The 11,738-nt window shown below is 37.0% G+C and overlaps 1 long non-coding RNA gene across 1 annotated transcript; it reads left to right on the top strand.

Annotated features, from left to right (window-relative positions):
- The first annotated feature begins 244 nt into the window (after nucleotides 1-244).
- On the top strand, nucleotides 245-1,295 carry LOC136241678 (uncharacterized). Its single transcript, XR_010694368.1, has 3 exons — nucleotides 245-339; nucleotides 388-546; nucleotides 598-1,295. It is a non-coding gene; the product is annotated as an uncharacterized lncRNA (long non-coding RNA).
- The last annotated feature ends 10,443 nt before the right edge of the window (nucleotides 1,296-11,738 follow it).

The raw sequence follows: 11,738 nt of genomic DNA, 5'->3' as shown, positions 1-11,738 counted from the left end.
GTTTTGTAGTGACTAGTGTTTTAGGTTGTAGTAGGAAGTGTGTTATTTGTTGTTGTAGATTTGTTATTTTTCACTAAAGTGGTTTATTTGAAGTGAACATTATAACTGGGTAGTGTAGTGGTAGTACAATCAACAGTTTAGTGTGATGTCCGGAACTAGTGATGAATGATTAGTTCTTTATAAGGTGAATGCCGACTAACTGGTCTGTTTGTAAAGATGATTTAATGTATTCTAATTGTTTAAGTGATGACTGACGGTGGCAGAACAACAGAGTTGACATGTTGAATGAGACATGAACATACAGTTGGAGAATGATGTGTCTATGCAGCTATGGCGATAGTAAGATGTTTAAGTGAAGTATAAAGTATGTAATGTTGTTATTTGTAGTGGCAGTGTTGATGAGTGTGTGTTAAGTTAATACTGCTATAGTTGAGCTGGAAGTATTGAGAAAGTGCAGAATGAAGTTGAACTGTTAAATACTATCACTACAATGAGTTGACCAAGAAGACGGTACAAGTTAACAAAGAGAATAATGACTTAGATAAGGTTAGTGAACACTAATGGAAGTACAGTCTCTACACTATTGAATACTATTAGGACAAAGCTGACACAGAGTTGTGTGTTAAAAGTTTGAAATTGAAGTTTGAAGAGTTTAGAGAAAGAGCTATAGAGGACCTACAACATTAGAGTGTATTAGCGTATGTTAGTGCATGTAGTGAGTATGTGTGTGTGTTTATTACAGTGTGAATGTTTGTTCTACAACACACAGGATGAAACATTACCAGTGGCAACAGAGAGGCTACTAATTTACTATTTGGTTGCACCTGTCATCATTATTTCAGGAGATCAACACCAAATGATCCAAGAGACCAAGGAGATGAAGCCACTTTGGTGAAAGAACATTAACCTACTAAACTTATAATTCATTTACAGGTACAGATCATTATGTTGTTTTTGTATGTGCTTCAAAACACACAAGTGTCATGTATAAATTAACATTTTTTCAGCTGGTGATTTTATTCCCTTGAACAAAAAACCAGCTGGACTATTATATAGGACTATTAAGGTGAGTGAAATTCAGGTAGGAATTTGGATTCCCACACCGCCTAGGAAGTATAACATGCCTTCTTTCCCCAGGAGGGTTTGTCTCCAGGATTTGTAGTGAAAGTGAGCACATACATCCTGTAATTATGTGTTGTGTGTATGTGTGAAAGTGATAGCTAAAACATGACTTTTCTCTGTATGGTGTAAACTGTGTGTATGTGTGTCAAATTAATGTCCTATTCTATGCTGTTGCTACCAAATACTGTTTAAATTGCACTAGTCTACAAAATGGTATAGTGGGATCATAGGCTAGCCAACTGTGCATGTTTCACATGATGGATCATCCAGGCTTTTCCTTGTGCATGGTATAGCCATAATAGTCCCTCCTTCAGGAGTAGACTGACTCACAATAAGTATTTTTATTATGCATACAATAGTTCTTTTAGTATCTGGCCAAGTAGCCTATAGATTGCAGCTTAAACCATTGCTGATTTGCCATGTAAAGATGTGTGCTGTATGTGTATGACCAGCTATAGTGTCCACAGAGGGACTTGACGTGTTTGTTCATTGCATCTTCTGCTGTGACCTTTTTCAACCTAGATGGACTACAATAACACAAAACATAACCTGTTTTGTAACTTGTCTATACATTCCAGTCAAAGCCAATAACATCATGTGATGTCACTCCAGGGTTGCTATAGCAATGTGTGGGCTTTAACATGTCTTCAGATAGCAGACTTGGCAAAATAAGGTAAAGTTAGTGTGTAGAATTGTTTGCCAGATAGTATAGCCATCTCCTGCTGGTGTAAAACTTATCTACACTTGTGGTCAAACATCAAGTGGGTGCCACTGACATCCTGCAGCTGCTTTAAAATAACTGTTATTGCATGTTAAACTTATCTCAAAAGTCAAGTGGGTGGTAAACTAACCACTAACATAACTGTTATTACATGTTTACAAGTGTGATTGTAATAACAGTTATTATAAAGCAGGATGTTAGTGGTTAGTTTGGTACCACCCCAACAGGTATGTTGTGTACATGTTACCTGCTAATTTTACAGTAAGTACCAGTATACAGATTAGTTGTGAATGTTTAGCCATTGCAAGAGTTCGAGGTCATTTTTAGTGAGATAGTACTACCAAAACAGTGAAGTACGTAGCTCAGTTGGAAGACCATTAGATCAACAGGTACCTGCCGAGTTTTGGCGCTTTAAAGTGGCTAATTTTTGATCACATGATTCCCTACATTTCTAGTGTCCACATTATGTCCCACACAGCTAGTGGGTATAGATTTGAACTTACAAATAGTTGTTACTTCCACATACAATCTCATGTTAGCAGAGCCTGAAATTATGATTTGAAAAGAATATGACAAATCCTGTTATGTGGTCGTACACACTCAACTAAAAGTTTCTAAATATGCCTAGAAATGGTTGAAAAATGGGCCATAATTTCAGGCCCTGTGATAGCTAGGAGGGTATACCCTAAACTTTCTCTAACAACATGATGGAACTTTGTTCTTGCTTTAGGGTACGAGCATAACTTCATAAACCTACCATATAACAGGTTTGTTCGAGGGTTTATTGTGATTTTCAAGGAATGGCAACTATCCATGAATGTTTCCTCCTCAAAATTTACAGTTCAATCAACATGGCTTAGTTTGAGTGTTATAAACACATAAACTATCCCTGAAGAAGTTCCCTCTTCAAAATTCTGAATGGTGGCAATCCATGAAAACTTCCCCCTTCAACTATACGGTATGATAACAGTGTGTTTGTGATCAAACTAAAATATGATACAACATGTTACATAATTGACAACACACAGCCTAACACAGATTAACACTTTCTACAACACATAATAATCAGGTTACAAAATGTACAGGCACAAAGTCTTCTCAGTTGTTCTGTTAAATCCTGTAAGAACACAAGTACTGGTGTGTTGTAAGAACACTAGATGATGTTACACTTACAATGAGGAAACAAGCTCCAATCATCACAGCCTTCATCTTCACATCAAGATCCATTGGAACTATGGATGGATAACAATAAAATTGCAATTGGAAGGTAACACATGGTATAAAATGTGCCAATATACTCAAGCCACCCTTAGGCCAATTTACGACCTTATCAAAGCAAGTCATGAAATTTTAGTGGTTAGTTTAGACAGGTGACCTTATTACACAGGTGTTATTATTGTACAGTGAACCTCAATAACAGGAGAGACAGCATTGCATAAAATGTCCATGGAATTAAATTACTGAACAGGTGTGATCACACCTTACGTTTATTCTCCTACATTTGGATAGCTGACTTGGAACATTAGTGGAAATGAAAATTAATGTTGACAGGTATCACTTACACTGAATTGCAAAGTAGCCAGCATCAGTGAAAATTCAACATCAACTCAACATCAGGAGGTGAAGCATGGACCCTTGATCTTCAGAACAGGCTCTTGAGACTTGTTGGTGATGGTGACTAAATGTAGGGATCTGTAATGTACCAATATTTAGTCACACTGAGGTGCCACCTTACATGGCCTTCAAATATTGCAAGATACAATACCAAAGGTGACAGCCCCAAGCAATGGCTGTAGTAATAATGTTAGAACTTTCTTAAACTCTCATAGCTACAACATTAGACCAAACCTTTAGTTGATGAGGTACAATGGGACATTATCAGAACACCAGTGTACCAGTTTAGTCACAAAATGATAAGAATAAAGTCATTTATGACTATTATCTGTACACCTTTATAATGTGACTGAGCCTCAACATCTGTTCATAAAACATTCCAATAGAACAGTCACTTCTGGAGTTCAAAAAATCAAATACGTATATGAGAATCTACTGTAAACTAGAGAGATAAATGCAGTGGAGCCTCTATATAATAGACACTTCTGTACCAAACGATTTTTATGAAATTTTATTGCTATGGAGGTTGTTATTTTTCAAAGGTAAACATTATATTGGTAGAGGTCTATAGGGACCTCAGAAACTGTCCTTTATGAAAAGGTTAAATGAACAGTATCCGTTACACAGAGGGTCAAGTTTCCACCGTATCTGGCAGCAGTGACTCGACGGTTACATGTGATCCTTGTTGTAGGTATGAAGTCACTAGCTCAATGTCTTGTAAGTTTTTATTCTTGGTGACTGTTCTATTAATTTGTTACACATGCCAGTTGTTGCAGTTATGATCGGTTTAATAAAGATTGTACTTTTTAGTCTGGTGACTGTTCTATTAGAGTGCTTATGGTTTGTGTGACTCTCCAATCAAGTGATAAGATAATTCACGTGTTACTTTGCATGTTGCAAGAAAGGTATGAGAAAACAAGACATGTACAGCTGTTAAAGGCATACATAGACCAATTTAGGGGAAGTGTTTATGATCTCATTATAAGGGAATTCCCAGGAAACTTGTTGGACCACACCCTCCAGGGTATGTCCTGTAGTGTTAGCACGTGTCAGTGACTTGTTATCACTTCTAACATGTAGTGATTGTTCTATTAGGGTATATTGTAGGACTAGTGTACAGTGTAAGAATGTTTAGTGTATAGTAGCAAGATACACTGAGTGATGGAAACAGCTGTGTAACCTCAGATAGAAACAGGATAGGAACACTACCTCATAGAGGAATTACACACAAGACATATTATAATGTAAAATAAATTGATGTAAAATGCTTTACAAGTGCACATTTGTGAGATCAGGGGTACAGGCTATCTATCAGAAACTATCATGAGGATTGAAACAAACATCGAATACTACGTAAAGAAGCATTAGTTGAAAACTTGTGGATATTGACGTTTCATGGACTTGTGTACATGTATACAAGCAACTAACCAGTAAACATCTTATTCTCCCAACCGTACTATCAGCAGGATCATCAACTGGTTGTTGATCAACATCGTTGATTTACATCTCAGCAGATTCACAATGTCACAAATGGTCTTGTGTACCAGCTCTGGATGAGTCAGAGTGAACAACAACTCCATGATGAGGTCACTACATGTCATACCATAACATGATCATATAGAAATACCTTAAATGGAGTCATACAAGTCAAGACACACACATGTGCAGACCTTGCTACTGTCATTATATGACATTAAAAATGGGACCAGTTACCTTTTGGGCTAGGCATGTAACAAGAAATTTGAGGACTTTTATCCAAATGTTGCTAAAAGTAGGTCCACTTTCTATAAACAGGTACCTACCTAGCTATCCACTGCAAACTTTTATACATACAGTACTGGCGCTGCTGTTTCAACTCTTGTTTTTATGAATGCACAACTTACAGTACAGTGACATTGAGGGGTATTGAGAACAGATGTTGACATGTTCAACTAACCAAACCTATATACTATGTGCTCAAGCAAAATGAGAAACTACCATAATTTGCTTTTTTTCGTTGTAAAAAAAATTTTTCATATGCAAAATTTGTATGAAAATTTCTTGCACGAAAATTTTTATACAAGATCGAACTACTCTAATAGAGCAGTCATTTACATAAATCATACGATAATATTTTTACATGAAAATTTTTATTACGAAAATATTTTGCACGAAAATAAAGTGAATTACAGTACTAGAAGTGTACCAAAGAAACACACAACATTTCTGTGGCAGTAATTTGTGATTGAAATTACTAACATTATTGCACTTTTAGTAATACATGAGATCAATTCAAATCTGGTCACTAAATAAGTGGCTACTTTAGACAGGTTACTTGTACACAAATAATACATTTAGGGAATTTCAATTTTAGACAAGTGACCTTATTACACAGTGACCTTATTGCAGGTCTCAGTGTAAAATTACCTCCCAAATGTGACAGTACAACAAATCTTTACATTACGTAACGATGATGCCAACTCTATCCATCACTTCTTTATTCTCATTGAGGAAACAGGGGGAGTGACCACATACACTATGAAGTGCTAATAAAAATGTTTTATTAAACATAGTCATACTACCTGGTGAAAGCAATAGATGCATATTTTAGTTCTACCTAATTTGTTGTTTGCAATGGTGTGATTCACAATATATTGGGAAAACGCTGCTGATATGGAGTAATTAGACTTCTAATGATGATGACATGTTTCGGTCATGAATTTCACATCAACAGTCAAGAGTAACGATACTCATCAATGATTATGATGCAATCATTGTTGTACCATCAAACCTTACCAACTTTTTGCACAGGACCTATTCAGCTCACATGAAATACTTTCAGTACTTGTGCAACATTACTATGCGTTCACGTCGGATTGTCCTATCCCCACTGTGGGTTGTGTATCTATAGCAAGAATGACTTAAGCTGAAGTATGTGCTTAATTGGTAACACTTGACATATCAGCATATATTAAAAATTTTTCCTTACAAGATTGAGCAAGTGAACTATGATATACACATTAACAGGTATCACTTACACTGAATTACAAAGTTGTCATCATCAGTGAAATACTCTTTAACAAGACCAGACCATTGTTTGAAGATCTTACCAACTGGTTGGCTCCCATCATTATTCATCACCTATGAGTTGAAATGTTAGAATACAAAAATTCCATTACTGCCTTTAGCCTTACAAATATTCAACATCAGTACAACATCGGGAGGTACAGCATCTTCAGAATAGGCTCTTCAAGACTCGTTCATAATGGTCAATTCCAGGAAAACTACACAACCAAATACACAAGTCTTACTAATGCATACACCCCCCATAATACTGTACATGCACATACAGAAATACACTTATCTCCACTCCACAACTACACACACATGCACACAAAAAGCAAAGTCTCCAGCAGACAAGCAAAACAGCTACTGCAGCCCAGTTAGGTGTCTATGCACCACTCAGGCACTCAAGTTTACTAAAGGAAAATCCTCCTGGGGCAGGACTAGTAACCCACAGGAGGATTGTCCAGGTCTCATGGAGAAAGGTCATGGAAGCAAAGTTCCACAATGACCTCAGCACCACTAAGCAAGACAAGCAAAGTTGGGCATTTACTTCCCCAGTCAGCACCAGATACTCATTGATGTTACAGCTGGTGGGCTACTCCCCAGATGATACCAGCCACCAGGTCCCCAATATACAGCTGGGTAGACTGGTGAAACATGAGTAAAGTTTCTTGCTCAAGGAAACAACAACACCAAATTGACACAACCAGGGTTCAAAGCTGGAACTGTTCGGTTATCAGGCCTATGATCTAGCCACTTGGCTATGCCGCTTCACAACTACACTCACTCACGCATGCACGCACGCACGCACGCACGCACGCACGCACGCACGCACGCACACACACACACATACATACATACACACACACATACACACACACACACACACACACATACACACACACGTGTCTCTGAGGTCCACAATACAGACTAAACAATACAACTGCAATCTGAATTGGTACTGCTGATTAAGACAAATAGGGAAGCACGTAACAGAAAAGTGTGTAATATACCAGAATCTTAAAGTACGTAGTATTTTCACACATTGCAGCTGATTATTCCAGTCACTAAATAAATAACATTAAAACATTACTACCTATAGCAGGTTTTTACTGTGAATACTTATTTGTTTCACTGACAGTGGCTAGCCATGGTAATAAGTTTGTGCTTATTTTATCTCACATGTTCTTGTGCTGTGACTCTACGTATTATTGTGCCACGAAACGTAAACAAACTAAATACATGTGAGATAGTGTGCCCCACTGCTATTGGATCATCACACAGTGCATATCCCAACTAACATGGTAGCCAAGCTAAACAACATTTCCCTCTCCTCTTCCAATGTGTTTCTAGTAATTGAAATAAAATTTTAGTGGAGTCTATTTTCACAGAGACTTGCAATTATGGAAATTTGTCACTCAATGATAAACATGGTAAAAACCCTCGAGCTCTATACAGTACTGTTCTTTGTGATATCAAAGACCTTAGTGTCAGCTGACAGATGGGCTGATAATAGAATACACAGCAACTACACTTCTATGGTAGGTGATTATTATACTGTAATTACTTCCAAGTCTTTGCAGCAACAGTGTAATAATAATGTGTACATTTTTACCATTTGTGACATACAGAGTTTATCCAATGTAGTTTAAATGTCCACACCAGCAGAGGCGGAGGAAGTAGTTGATGTGAGGGGGGGGGGCTGGGCTGACCCAGACTTATCTCTGATTTGGTAAGGTGAGACAAAAAAAAAAAAAAAAAAAAGGTCACAACCAGCTGACAATAGCTATCCACCTCACCAGCTATGCATTTATAGCTGATAAACTACATAAAAATCCTTACATAGCTCGCTACATACTCATTGCTTTATTAGAGCGACTGTTCTATTAGAGTATCTCGATCTTTATCACGGTTTTCAGCCCCACTCCAAGAAGGATAATTTCGGTTTGTTATCATTCTGAGGGAGGGCTAAGCCCTTTCTGCTGCCTATGCACACTAGTAGCTGGTCTACACTTTTCTCAGTCTCCACTAAAGTACTGTACTCTAGATCTCATAAACACATTAACAACTTACATGTTAAACATTATCAGATTGTGGTCCACTACTCCATGTATAGAGGATGTATCAAATGGTTTATCCTCTATTGTGGAAATTGACATTGTTGTGGTACCTGTGTAGTGACACGTGTACAGTTATACAATGACAACATGTTAATGTGTATATACACTACATACAGACAACAATAAAGTGGGGAACCCCCTGAATGGTCATGTGACTAGGGTTGAGCAATATTTCAATAAATCACCAATATCGCCTAAGCAAGTGCTCGCAATACCACTATCGCATGTATTTTACATTCGAAATATTAGGATTGCATTTTGCAATAATTATCGCATTTATCATCTAATTTGTGTCTATTTTCTAGGCCTCATATTTGATACAGTTCATGCATACTATTGCTAACTATGTCAATTGGTTAACTTGTTAGCAAAGAAATTATGTTCGTAAACTACTTTTCAGAAAAAACAAGCAGTCATATGGACTTTTCAAACTATGTGGTTGTGTTTCGATTTTCACATGCAATATTGCAATAATCGCATGAAATGACTCATGCAGTAATCGCATGTCACAAATTCAATATCGCCCAACCCTACAAGTGACTATGTCCCAACTGATTCCCAATCATCCTTTACAGAAATAGTTCACATCAGTGTAACACATATAACAGCTGGTGTGTTGAGTTTGGTACCACCCTACTAAAAACCCAAATATTTCTGGTCCAATGCAAAACACTTTAGACAAGTTCAATTGTAGACCAAAACAGCTGAGTTGTAAATACAAATGAAATAATGTTGGTATGAAAGTTACAATATCAAACAAGGCATCTAAATATGGCTCTGAGATCACTGTACATAGCCACCACATTTTCACACCAAATATGCTATAAAAGCTGCAAACTTTTTCAACTCAGTTGTTTTAGCTTTGATATCATCCCACACTACTACAACACTCACTTTATATAAAAAATTTTCATTGCATATAGCAGGATTTTCTCACAGACAAATTTATGTGCAAAAATAAAACCATGCGACACTTAATCTTGCGAGGTGACAAATTTGCAACACTAAATTTCTTGTGTGAATTTATTGATCGTTGAAATAAGTGTTTGCGTACTAGATGGAAAGCAATGAAATACAGTTTGAAATAGGTGTGTTTCCTTGTATCCATGTCTTATGACAAATTTATATTTATGCAGCTGCCTTAAGTTTGCCATGCCAGTAACAGGGTAGCAGGGTGGCTGTCTTGCACTGATCAGTGATGTTTAGCAAGAAACATGTGTTGTGTAGAGGATTCAGAGGAACAAGCAACTGATTGAACTGATAAACAAGCTGTCATGTACACAAATAAGCACCTGGTTTGTTGGCAAACGTTCCAACACAACAGTCTTACAGGCACTAAAACCTCCTGACAAACAAAATAGCTACTATGTAATGAAACAAGTTGATGTGCTACTTCTAAAAACCAGATGCTAGTTGCATAGCTGGAAATATATTATAACTATTAAAGCTTCTGTTTTGTAATAATGCAGCTATTGTAATTTCGGATTTCGTAATTGGTGAATTATTTCATAATTCTCTAATTATGTTGCTATGCATTGCTTTAGAACAAACCGCTTTCAACAACTTATTACACACAGAAGTATCTTCTCAACTGTTTGTCTATAGTATTTTTCCCGCAAATTCTCTCTACATGACCTCAAGGCTACCCTTCATTTTTGTTCGCGTATGTAGGGAGATGCCCCTTTTCGAGTTGAAGAGATACGCATTTCCTAGTTGCCTAAGAGGCCTGCCATGGTGTTTTCCAGTAGTTAAATACATGAAGAACCCAATGGGAAGGAAATTCATGAAATGTGTCGAGAGTCGCTACACCCGTATTTCAAACTGGCAAAAAGAAACTGCCTCATTGCAAACTTTACCTATCTTCAAGTTTAATACAAGCTTCATTTAGTGTTTAATTTCATAGGTTGACTGCTTTTTACCACTAAAAGGATTTGCTCACGTGGGTGCATACAGACAAACATAGATAAGTAGATGGATAGGTAGATAGGTACACTGTACACACACACGTTTTTACGAAAACAATTTCAGTAAACCAGGCACGTGCCCACAGCCAGCCTTTGACCGGCTGTAGGCATGCACCTGGTTTAAAAAATATTGTGCCCCAAATGTGAGATTAAAGTCCTCATGATAAAAACATACTTGAAGCTCAGTCAATTACCCTAACAGAACATACACCCCTTAAATAAAGATAAAGTAGTCTAATACAACAGTCAGTTCTGGTATAAAATTCTTTGGTTTGTAATACGTTTGTTGTTTAGATTCAGGCATTGCAGGAAATATATAATACAACCAGATATCTAGAGGTGCAGCTAAGGATATGTACGTACTCTCGTTTCTTGAGGGAATTCAACAAAGGCCATATTTGTGCAATCATTAGGCTTATGGGAATTATGCTCAAAATTTTATAGTATATATTACCATTGTGTCATACAGTGTGATTATCCCATATTTTAATTGCAGTTTTAATTTAATGCCACGCTCTTTCAACCGGTCTAAACATTACACTTATGGGAAATTTCTCAATGTTTACTAAAACATACAGTACCCCTGTGGTAACTTACATGTCAAATATTATCAGATCTACTCCATGTGTCAAATGGTTTATCCTCCATTGTGGAAATTGACATTGTTGTGGTACCTGTGTAGTGACATGTGTACAGTTATACAATGACAACATGTTAATGTGTATATACACTACATACAGACAACAATAAAGTGGGGATATAATGGACACCTTAACAATCACCTCAGTTGACTGGTCACCTCAGCATAGTGGCCACATCACTATGCCCCAACGTTTTCCCAGTCAACAAAAATAGTTTGCATTAAGTACGCTTGAGCTGTGAAACCAGGTACAGTCATGAAATATTGCTAGTACACAATATCAAATACAGCATCCAAAATTATTGTTAATACCACTGCAGCAACCATATTTTTTCATACCAACCATAAATACCGCCAAGTTGTGCCACGTTTTCACTAGCAGTGTATATTTTAACTAGAATATCTGGGTGGAAACTAAGAGAGATAAATTGATGGTAGTAGTGGCTCAACGGTTATAACCCTTGATATTAGAATAACAGTTGCACAGTTTTGGGGAAACTTCTCAATGGATA

Source organism: Dysidea avara, chromosome 12 (assembly GCF_963678975.1).
Source record: "Dysidea avara chromosome 12, odDysAvar1.4, whole genome shotgun sequence".
In the NCBI taxonomy this organism is placed as follows: Eukaryota; Metazoa; Porifera; class Demospongiae; order Dictyoceratida; family Dysideidae; genus Dysidea; species Dysidea avara.
The sequence above is the reverse complement of the archived record's forward strand: the minus strand, read 5'-3'. Positions and strand labels throughout refer to the sequence as shown.